The following is a 12495-nucleotide window of genomic DNA, read 5'->3' on the forward strand; positions in this document are numbered from 1 at the left end:
ATATCCTGAGATTTAGTATTTTGTAATAATTTGGTAACACTTCACTAAGCGATGTATACAATAGTGTTGCATGGAACACAATTAGGAACTGGACTATTAATCTAGTTGGGTAGTTTGCAAATATGGATTTTGTTAGAAATAAAAAGCTGATGTCAGTGTCTTGGGGGGAAAGAACATGGGTGCATCAGAATCCAGTTTAATATCAGAGGTATATGTCATGAGACTAGTTACTTTGCAGCAACAGTACAGAATAAAGCATAATGCATTTTCTTATAGTTTACAGTAAGAAAAAATATACAGTACATTTTGTGCAAAAAGAGAGCTAAAATAGTGAGGTAGTGTTCATAGGTTGGTTCATTGACTATTCAGAAATTTATGGTGGAGAGGAAGAAGCTTTTCCTAATACATTGAGTGTGTGTTTTCTGGTTCCTGACCTTTTCCCTGATGGGTGATGGGGGTCATGAAGGATGGTTGCCACATTTTTGAGACATTGTCTTTTGAAGATGTCCTGGATTCTGGAGAGGCTGGTATCCATGATGGAGCTAGCTGTGTTTGCACCCTTCTGCAGCATTTTCAATCCTGTGCAGTGACCACTACATAACAGACGGTGATGCAACCAGTTAGAATGCTCTCCACAGTACATCTGTAGAAATTTGCCAGAGTCTTTGGTGGCACACCTAATCTCCTCAACCTCCTAATGAAATATAGCCACAGACATATTTGTAATTGCATCCGTATGTTCGGCCCAGGATAGCTCTTTGGTGATGTTGACACCCTGCTCACCCTTTCCACTTTCGATCCCTTGATGAAGACTCTGTGTGTTCCCTTGACTTCCCTTTCCTTAAGTCTACAATCACTTCCTTGGTCTTACTGATATTGGGTGTAAGGTTGTTGTTGCAACACAACTCAACCAGCTGACTATCTCATTTCTGTATGTCACCATCTGAGATTCTGCCAACAGTTGTGTCATCGGCACATTGAAAGATGGTATTTCAGCAGTGCCCAGCCACACAGTCAAGTGTGTAGAGATAGAGAAGCAGTGGGCTAAGTATACATCCTCGAGGTGCACTGTTGTGGAATGTCAGCAAAGAGGGCATGTTACTTCCAATCTGCACTGACCAAGGATCCAGATGCAAAGGGAGGTACAGAGTCCAATATGTTGAATCTAGTCGATGAGAACTGATGCTGTGATCATATTGAACACTTGAGTTAAAGTCAATAAACTGCTACACGATGTAGCTGCTTGTGTGGTTCAAGTGGTCCCAAACCAAGAAGAAAGCCAGTGAGAATGTGTCTACTGTAGACCTTTTGTAGCAGTAGTTAAATTGCAGTGGGTCCACGTCCTTGCTTAGGCAGCAGTTGATCCTGACTGTGACCAAACTCTCAAAGCACTTCATCACAGTTGATGTGAGTGCACCTCTGGGTCACTTTGCTCTTCTCGGGCGCTGATTGATGCCCGTTTCAGGTGGAAACCTCTGACTGCAGCAGTGAGAGATTGAAGATGTCTTTGGACATTCCCGCCATTTGGTTAGCAAAGGTTTATAGTGCCTGCCCTACTGTGTGCACCCTTGATACCTGATGTTTTGCAAGCGTTCAACCTCTTGAAAGGTGTTCTGATGTCGGCTTCTGTGACTGCGATTACAGGGTTGCCAGATGTGGCAGGGATTCGCGCAGGTATAGTTTGATACTGTCTTTCAAAGCATCTGGGAGTGTAACATCACAGTCATTTATGTTAAGTTCACCTTGTAATGTCCTGCACACCCTGCCAGAGCTGATGTGGATCCAATTCCATTTCTAACTTCAATCAGAATTTTTTAAAAATACCTTTAGAATAGCCTTGCATAGGCCATACCTATGTGTGACTGACTTTGTTTAACTTGGGGAGCCTGATGCTTGGGCAGTCACCACACAGTCCTTAATAAATGAAAGTAATGTTCCAGATTAGCTTTTTTTTAAAAAATAGCTTGGTGCTTTAGCTTAGGAGTAGAATCCATTCATTAATATCTCTTTTCCAGGATTAAGATATCAAGAAATTAAAATTTGTTTTCATTCACTCCTGTACAAAATTTGGTTTAATTGCTTCTGACATTTTGTTTTGAAGTAAGATCAAAATGCAGTTATTACTGTACCTGGAATTCTTTGCTTGAAATTTCATTGTATTTAATAAAGTACTTAGTGAGCATTTAGAGTATTGTAACCCCAGAATACTAAAGACCAGCTTCCGTGGGATAAGGAAGGATAAGCTCTCTGCAATACAGGCACAATGGATTGAATAGTCTCCTCCTCTAGTCTGTGTCCAGCACATAATTCTCTGCAACTTCTATTGTCTCCAACGGGATCCCACCACCAAGCACATCTCCCCCCCCCCCCACTTTCTGTTTTTCATGGGGATCGCTCCCTACACAACTTGCTTGTTCATTTGTCCCTCCCCACTAATCTCCCATCTGGCACTTACCCTTGCAGCAGAACAAGTGCTACACTCCTCCCTCACTACCATCCGGGGCCCCAAACAGTCCTTCCAGGTGAGGCGACTCTTCACCTATGAGTCTGTTGAAGTTATATACTGTGTCTGGTGCTCCCAGAGTGGCCCCCTGTAAATTGGTGAGACCTGACATAGATTGAGAGACAGCGTCACTGTGCACCTACGCTTCATCTGCCAGAAAAAAATGGGATTTCCTGGTGGCCACTCATTTTAATTCCCCTTCCCATTCCATTGCAATATGTCAATCCATGGCCTCCTCTACTGTCTTGATAAGGCCACACTTAGCTTGGAGGAACAACACTTTGTATTCCGTCTGAATAGCCTCCAATCTGATGGCACGAACATCAATTTCTCAAACTTCCGTTAATGCCCCCCCCCACCATTCCCCATCCCCTTTTCCCTCTCTCACCTTATCTCCTTGCCCGACTATCATCTCCCTCTGGTGCTCCCCCCCCTTTTCTTTCTTCCATGGCTTTCTGTCCTCTTCTATCAGACTCCCTCTTCTCCAGCCCTGTAAATCTTTTCACCAGTCAACTTCCCAGCTCTTCACTTCAACACTCCTCCTTCAGGTTTCACCTGTCACCTTGTGTTTCTCCCTCCCCTCTACCCACCTTTCAAATGTTAACCTCATTTTTTTTCTCCAGTCCTGATGAAGAGATTTAGCCCAAACGTCAACTGTACGCTTTTCTATAGATGCTGCCTGGCCTGCTGGGTTCCCTCAGCATTTTGTGTGTGTTGCTTGGATTTCCAGCATCTGCAGATTTTCTCTTGTTCCTGAGGTGCACTGTAAGTTTACGTAATCTTGAAATCCTCTAGAATATTTTGCTTTTAAATATTGACTACTATTACAAATACCATTTGTCTTATTTCAATTTAGCTGTATTAGTCCTTCCTCTATTATTTGCAGTCTCTGTGAAGACCTTGGCATTATTTCTTTTTTTACTTAATAATGACAATATTTTTCATCAATATAATCTTTGCAACGTGATGACTGCAATGCTGTATACGGAAGGGGACAATGATTGGAAGGTTTTACTGTTAACCGAGGGCTTTGAGTAAAAAAAAGATTGTAGCATCGTAACACATGAAGTTATCTTCGCAATAGAAAGATTAATGTGACCAACAGACTCTCTTGAATGGAACATCTCCAGCAACTTATTTCCCTGGAGGACTACACTTTTATTACATTGCTGAATTTGAGTCCTTCATCGTTTCTCTGTTATCATAATCTTTATTGGAGAGATACAACCAAATAACATTTGCAGTTCCCAAGAATATACTAATGTCCGTTGTGGACAATAATTTCCCAGAATTCAGTCTCAGGCTGAATTCCAAGCCCATTCTGAGGGTGGAGGTTGCAAAAGCAAAGTATTTCTTTAATAACAGACAGCAAGATGTTACTGTTTGCGAGCGCCTTCCCACCCCAATCGTTTAAAAGAAAGGTCATGGTAATAATAAAACATGACAAGGTTACTATTCGCCACTGAGTAGTCAAAGAAAGCTTTTGCTTTAAAGCAAGAACAATAAAACTGACCGTTTTTACTCATGGTGACCTTGGGGAAGATGTTTTAAGCTGAAAAAAAAAACGGAGGAGTTATGGATAAAGAGAATCTCTGTAACAGGGAAGTCTAAGTGATGCTAACTGTGGAGGTGAACAGCACCCTTACACTCAACACCAATAAGATCCAAGGAATTGATTATGGATTTCAAGAAAGGGAAATCAGCAGAACACACACCAGTCCTTATCGAGGGGTCAGCAATGGAAATGTATTACTGCCAGGAGGTACAGATGTCTGAAGACACATGCTCAATGTTTTAGAAACAGCTTCTACCTCTCCGCCATCGGATTTCTGAATGGTCAATGAACACTATCTCTCGCTCTTGCTCTCTTTTTGCACTAGTTTATTTTTTATATTTCTATTGTAACTTTTTTAATTAATTGCACTGTATTGCTACCACAAAGCAACAGATGTGTCAGCTTTATTATCACTAACTACATATGTCAGTGGTAATAAACCTGATTTCCATTCTGTTGGGAGTGTGGTGAAGGCTTGCAAAGCTGAAAGAGAGGTTAATGGAAGGAAATGAATGAGCAGTGGAGAGAGAGAGATAATAGTACTGGAACCATGAAATAAAGATCACTGTAGTTGCTGGAAAATGAGAGACAGATTTATGACCATATTTATTCCAAGCACAGGCTCCCTTATAGCTGTCTTGACTGTATCTTTTCCTTTCTCCAAGTTTCTCTGGCTCCTTGGCATCTTCTCTGATGCTGACCATCTCTGTACCAGTAACAAGCAAACAACAAAAAGTAAACAAATAACACTCAGAACAAAAGTTCATGGAAGTGAGTCCACAGCTATGAAGCCAGTTCATCACTGCAGTCGGTCCAGGAGCTTAAGAGTTGCAAGCTACAGCCTCAGTTCAGCACAGAGATGTGTAAACCTCACAGAGCAGTGAAGTGAACTCCAGCCCATCCCTTGCTTCTGACCTCGACACCCTGACCTTTTCAATCTGGTCCTCTGCTTAAATCGGCCAAACATCTGCTTGTTCTTTTCTCTCAGGCCCTGGCCCTGCTGCTTCAATTCAATCCCAAGTCTATTCCAGCAATGGCCAAACATCATTCCTCGCTTTGAGTCCTGGGCCTCCAACGCCTCAGTTCAGTCCACACCCAATCTTTTCAATCTGGCCCAGCGTTTAAATTGATCAAACATCAGTTCTTTCCTCGCTTTGGGTCCTGGGCCTCCATCTCAGCCCATACCCAACCTTTCAATCAACCAGATATCTGCGCATTTCTCGCTCTTGAGCCTGGGCCCTACCACTTCAATTTGGCCCCAAGTACGCTCCTACATTGGCCATTCACCAGCTCATTCCTTGCTCTCAGGCTTGAGTCCCGCTGCCTCAATTAGGCCCATACACGCCATGCCACCACACTGCACCCTCAAAACTCCAGTTCACCAAATCTCCTGGAACACCACAAAAATGCCAGGTCATGCAGGTGGTTCAAAAGCACAACTCTGAGAGGAAAGATACGAAAGATTGTTTGTAGTGATCATGGTCCAGAAAAGGTATGATTAATAGAGTAGCTGGTAGATTTGTTTGCAGCCAGTAAAGTGTCCTTGTGTCTCACTAGCACCATCTTAAACTGTTCATGATTGTTTAATAAATATTAGCTTCACAAGCAGCAAGTGATGTGAATGACCAATTAATCAGTGTTCCGTGTTAATTGAGAGATAGTTATTCAACAGGACATCAGGATAAATGTGTATTCCAATTTAAATAACATATGGTAATCTGTTTCTACCTAAATTTGGCTCATCTAATAGATACTGAATCTGATAAAGCCTCAAACTTACTCAAATGTTAACAAGATTCTTGGCCTTGATAGAGTGGACGTGGAGGGGATGTTTCCTACAAGGGGAGATCTAGCACCGGAGGGCACAGCCGCAAATGCGAGAAACTCCCTTTGGAACAGAGGTGAAAAGGAATTTCTTTAGCAAGAGGGTGGTGAATCATTGCCACAGACAGATGTGGTGGCCAAGTTATTGAGTAGATTTGAAGCAGTGGTTGATCAGTTCTTGACTAGTAAGGGTGTCAAGGGTTATGAGGAGAAGGCTGGAGAATGGGACTGAGGGGGATAATAAATCAGCCATGAGAGAATGGCGGAGCAGACTCGTTGGGCTGAATGCCTAATTCTGCACTGATGTCTTACAGTCTACAGTCTTGTGGCCTGGAACGAAACATCAGACCACAATCTTAAGATTGCATTGAGAGTGCCACAACAGACCAAGCGGATTTTAATGATTGATATGAAAGAGAAAGTCATATGGTCAAGTTAGTTGCACCTTTGTGAATCAAATCACTTTTTGAAAATTTATCCACATAACACAATAAATATAGTATTTCACGTCTTTCCAATAACGTTGTTCAGAAGGGATTCTTGGGTGGAGCAGAATAAAGTGCCATTTCAATTGTTGGTGCTTAGAGTTTCAGATATAGGTCATATTTCCTCAAAAGAAACAGTGCTATTTTTCATGACTAACAAAGCATTAAAAGAGCTGAGGCAAAGGTATGTTAAAAAGAATGGAATTGTGCCACCTCAGCAGATATTAGACAGTTGTCGAGATATTTATCTTAATGAAAAATATCAACCTGAGTAGTTACAGCTGTGGGAAGTGTTCTCCAATAGTATTGCTGTGAGCTGAAAATTGATTTTTCTTAGTGTTTGTGATGATTGTTTCAAGTATTCACAAAGGATTCTGTCTACTGACATCTTTTATAAAGTTACCGATTCCCACGGTTATCTTGACAACACCTCTACCCACCTATAAAAATGCTATTCCATTCTCTCAGTTCCTTTATCTCTGCTGTATCTGTTCTTAAGATATCATCTTCAAAGAATGGGGTTTCCCTTCCTCCAGTATTGATGCTGCCCACACCCACATCTCCTCCACTCCCCAGACATTTGTGCTCACCCGAGCTGTAGAGGGATAGAGTTGCTCTTGTCCTCACCCAAAACCCCATGAGCCTCTGCATCCAATACATCATTGTCCACAACTTCCACCATCTTCAATGGGATCCTACCACCAAACACATCTTTACTTTCCCCCACACTCTGCTTTCCACAGGTATCACTCCCCCTGTGATTCTTTTGTCCATTCATCTCTCCCCACTATCTCCCTCTTGGCACATATTCCTAAAAGCGAGAGAAATGCTACATCTGCCTATTCACCTCCATTCAGTGACCCAGGTGAGGCACCACATCATCTGCAATCTGTTGGGGTTATCTTTCGCATCTGGCGCTCCCAATGCAGCCGTCTCTATATTGGTGAGACCTAACGTAAATTGGGGGACCACTTTGTCGAGCACCTCTGCTCCATCTGTCAAAAGAATTTCCTGGTGGCCAGTCATTTTAATTCATATCCCCATTCCCATTCTGACATGTTTTCCATGGCCTTTTCTTCTGCCGAGATGAGGCCAGTCTCCACTGCTAGATTCCAAAATCAGATTGATTCAGAGTCCCAAATGTGATGATACTCTGAGAAACTTGAAGATGCAAGCATTTGACCAGCGGCGAATTTGGACATCGGAAGATTGGAGAGGAGGGGACCTCAATCAGGTTCGCTGCCTGAGAATAAAAGGCAGGAGCAGATCGTGGCAGTGTAATAGAGCTTTGACCAGTGACCAGTCGGTGTTTGGGATGATTACCATTGGCAAATTAAAGGCCATCGTCTGGACATAGTCAGGGTGGTGATCTTGAGGCTTTAGCTCTTCGAGGTTTCAGTGAAGAGAGGGTTCACTCAGAGAAAGTAAAGGAAAGAAAAGCTCAGCTATCTCTTCTTTATACCTGCTTATCTAGGACAGTAGGGACGACCGGCAGAATAGTGAAATGCTTCTCTTGCAGGATGTGGAAAAGCAGGGAAACATCCAGTGTCTTTGATGACTACAACTGTGAGAAGTGCATCCAGCTGCAGCTTTTAACAATCCGCGTTAAGGAGCTGAAGCTGGAACGGAATGAAGTCCCCCATGATGATTGTAACATTGCCCTTTTGGCACTGGACGAACTTGATGAACTCTGGATCATTCGGGAGGCTGAAGAGATGATAGATAGGATATATAGAGTGGTAGTTACACCCAAGGTGCAGGACACAGGAAACTGTGTGACAGTCGAGAAGGGGAAAGGTGTTAAGGAGCCAGTGCAGAGTACCCCTATGGCCATCCCCCTCAACAACAGGTATATCACTTTGGATACTATCGGGGGGGGGGACGGGGAGTGGATGACCTAATTGAGGAAAGTCATAGCGGTCGGGCCTCTGGCACTGAATCTGCCTCTGTGACTCAGTCGGGAAAGGGGAAGAAGAGGCATACTGTGGTGATAGGAGATTTGTTAGTTAAGGGAACGGACAGGAGGTTCTGTGGGCGTGAATGAGATTCCTGGATGGTACGTTGACTCTTGAGTGCCAGGATCCGGGATATGTCGGATTGAGTCCTCAGCGTTCTTAAGTGGAAGGGTGAACAGCCTGAAGTCATGATCGATGTAGGTACCAATGACATGGGTAGGATGAGTGACGAAGTTCTGTGTAGAGAGTTCAGGGAGTTAGGTGCTAGGTTAAAGGACATGATCTCTAGGGTTGTGATGTCAAGATTGCTACCCATGCCACGTCACGTACTAGTGGGGCTAGAGATAGGAAGGTTATACAGTTTAATATGTGGCTAAGGAGTTAGTGTGGAAGGAAGGGTGTAAGGTTTTTGGATCATTGGGCTCTCATTGGACCTGTACAGAAGGGACTGTTTGCACCTGAACTGGAGGGGACTAATATCCAAGCAGGAAGGTTTATTAATGCTGCATGGTGGGGTTTAAAGTAGAGTTTCAGGGGGGCAGGAACCAGAATGCCAGGACAGTTTGTGGTGAGATTGTGGAGTCAGATGTTGGTAAGACCTCAGACAAAATTAGTAATCAAAAGGTTGAGCATGGTGCGACAAAATTGAACAGGGTGAATATAAGACTGTAGGTGCTGTATCTGAATGCATGCAGTTTACAGAATAAGGTAGGTGAACTTGCAGCACTGTTGCAGATGGGCAAATCTGATGATATAGGCATCACTAAATCATGGCTGACAGATTATAGATGGGAGTTTAATGTTGAAGGAAACATACTGTATTGAAAGAATAGGCAGGAAGGCAGAGAGGGCAGTGTTAATCTGTCTGTAAAAAAAATGAAATAAAATCATTAGAAAGAGGTGGCATAGGGTCAGAAGGTGTTAAGTCATTATGGATAGAGCTAAGGAACTGCAAGGGTAAAAGACCCTGATGGGAGCTGTATTCAGACCCCCAAACAGTAGTAAGGATGTGGTCTACAAATTACAACAGGAGATAGAAAATGAATGCCAAAAGGGCAATGTTACAATAGTCATGGGGGATTTAAATTTTCAGGTAGATTGGGAAAATCGCATTGCTGCTGGATCACAGGAGGGGAAATTTCTAGAGCGCCTACAAAATGGCTTTTTAGAGCAGCGGTTGGTTGGTCCTGTGAGAAGATCAGCTATTCTGGATTGGGTGTTCTGCAATCAACCAGAATTAATTAGAGCTGAAGTGATCATAATATGATTAAATTCACCCTGAAATTTGAGAAGAAGAAGCTAAAGTCAGATGTATCAGTATTGCAGTGGAGTAAAGGGAACTCTAGAGACATGAGAGAGGAGTTGGCCAGAATTGATTGGAAAAGAACACTGACAGGGATGACGACAGAGCAACAATAGCTGGAAATTTTGGAAGCAGTTTGGAAGGCACAGGATATGTACATCCGAAAGAAGAAGTATTCGAAAGGAAAGATGGCACAACTGTGGCTAACAAGAGAAGTAAAAGACAGCACAAAAGCCAAAAAGAGGGCATATAATAGAACAAAGATTAGTGGGAAGTCAGAGGATCAGCAGATTTTTAAAAACCAGCAGAAGGCAACTAAAAAAGGTCATTAGAAGGCAAAAATGGAATTTGAAAATAAGCTAGCCAATAATATTGAAGAAGGTACCAAAAGTTTCTTCAGATACACAAAGTATAAAAGAGAGATGAGAGTGGATATTGGACTGCTGGAAAAATTGCTGGAGGGGTAGTAATGGGTGACAACAAAATGTCGAAATGTCGGATGAACTGAATCAGTATTTTTACATCAGTCATTGCTGTGGAAGACACTAGCAGTATAGTACAAGTTCCAGGTGTCACAGGGCATGAAGTGTGTGAAGTTTGCATTACTAGAGAGAAGGTTCTTGGGAAACTGAAAGGTCTGAAGACAGATAAGTCACCAGGATCAGATGGTGTACACCCCAAAATTCTGAAAGAAGTGGCTGAAGATATCATGGAGGCATTAGAATGACCTTTCAAGAATCACTGGAATAATTCCGTAATACTGAAAAATTGTAAATGTCACTCCACTCTTCAAGAAAGGAGAAAGCCAAAAGAAGGGAAACTATAGGCCAGTTAGTCTGACTTAAGTGGTTGGGAAGTTGATGTAGTTGATTATCAAGGATGAGGTCTCAGAGTACTTGGAGGGACATGATAAAATAGGCCGTAGTCAGCATGGTTTCCTCAAGGGAAAATCTTGCCTAACAAATCTGTTAGAATGCTTCAAAGAAACAACAAGTGGAATAGACAAAAGAAAATTGGTTGATGGTATGTCTTTGGATTTTCAGAAGGCCTTTGACAAGGTGCCACACATTAGATTAGAATAGATTAGATTCAACTTTATTGTCATTGTGCCGAGTACAGATACAAAGCCAATGAAATGCAGTTAGCATCTGACCAGAAATGCAAAGAATAGTGCTATTTACAAAATAACTGCGAATAAAAAGTGCTACAGCGCACACATATAAAAGTACTGAGACAGTCCAATATGGGTGCAATACTGCCTAGCGCTGTGATGTGAGGTTCAGTAGGGTCACAGCCTCAGGGAAGAAGCTCTTCCTGTGCCTGCTGGTGCAGGAGCGGAGGCTTCTATAGCGCCTACCGGATGGGAGGAGAGTAAAAAGTCCATGGTTAGGGTGAGATGCATTCCTGATAATGCTTTTCGCCCTGCCCAGGCAGTGTTTATGGTAGATGTTCTCAATGGTGGGCAGTTGGGTGCCAATAATCCACTGGGCAGTTTTCACCACACGCTGGAGTGCTTTACGGTCCGATACGGCTCAATTGCCATACCTCTCTGAGATGTAGTTGGTGAGTATGCTCTCAATGGTACAGTGGTAAAAGTCTGTCAGTATCCTGGGACAGGGGTGAGCTTTCTTGATGCTCCGTAGGAAATAAAGCACTGTTGCATCTTTTTGATCAGGATGGAGGAGTTCAGGGACCAGGTGAGATTCTCGGAAATGTGGACACCAAGGAGGAGGCTGCTCAACAAGCCATAAGCCCATGATATTACAGGGAAGATTCTAGCATGGATAAAGCAGTGGCTGATAGGCAGGAGGCAAAGAGTGGGAATCAAGGGAGCCTTTTCTGGTTGGCTGCCGGTGATTAGTAGTTTCCACAGTGTTGGGACCAATCCTCTTTATGTTACATGCCAATGATTTGGATGATGGAATTGATGGCTTTGTTGTAAAGTTTGCAGATGATATGAAGATAGCTGGGGTTACAGGTAGTTTTGAGGAAGTAGAGAGGCTACAGAAGGACTTAAACAGATTAGGAGAATGGGCAAAGAAATGGCAAATGGAATACATTGTCAGGAAGTCTATGATCATGCACTTTGGTAGAAGAAATGAAAGGGTTGACTATTTTCTAATTGGAGAGAAAATACGAAACACTGAGGTGCAAAGGAACTTGGGGGTTCTTGTACGGGATTCCCTAAAGGTAAATTTGCAGGTTGAGTCTGTGACGAGGAATGCAAATGAAATGTTAGCATTCATTTCAAGAGGACTAGAATATAAAAGCAAGGATGTAATGTTGATTCTTTATAAAGTATGGGTGAGGCCTCCTTTGGACTACTGTATTGTGAGCAGGTGTGGGCCCCTTATCTCAGACAGGATGTGCTCAGTCAGGATGGAGACAGTTCAAAGGATGTCCACAAAAATGATTCTAGGATTGGTAGGCTCGTCATATGAAAAGTATTTGATTGCTCTGGGCCTGTATTCACTCAAGTTCAGAAGAATGAGGGATAACCTCATTGAAACCTATCGAATGGTGAAGGACTTTGATAGAGTGGATGTAGAGAGAATGATTCCTATGCTGAGAGAATCTAAGACCAGAGGACACAGCCTCAGAATAGAGGGGTGTCCTTTTAGAAAGGAGACGAGGAGGAATTTCTTTAGCTAGAGAGTGGTGAATCTGTGAAATTCTTTGCCAGAGGCCGTTGTGGAAGCCAAGTATTTATGTATATTTAAGGCAGAGGTTGTTAGATTCTTGATTGGTCAGAGCATGAAGGGAAACGGGGAGAAGGCAGGAGATTGGGGCTGAGAGGAAAATTGGATCAGCCCTGATGAAATGACAGAGCAGACTCGATGGGCCAAATGGCCTAATTCTGCCCCTATATC

General features: G+C 42.9%; 1 protein-coding gene across 1 annotated transcript in view; it reads left to right on the forward strand.

Annotated features, from left to right (window-relative positions):
* The window catches only part of ppfia4 (PTPRF interacting protein alpha 4), a 747438-nt gene that overhangs the window by 606922 nt on the left and 128021 nt on the right, over window positions 1-12495 (forward strand). The window lies entirely within an intron of this gene.

Source organism: Mobula birostris, chromosome 14, assembly GCF_030028105.1.
Source record: "Mobula birostris isolate sMobBir1 chromosome 14, sMobBir1.hap1, whole genome shotgun sequence".
NCBI classification, from domain to species: Eukaryota; Metazoa; Chordata; class Chondrichthyes; order Myliobatiformes; family Myliobatidae; genus Mobula; species Mobula birostris.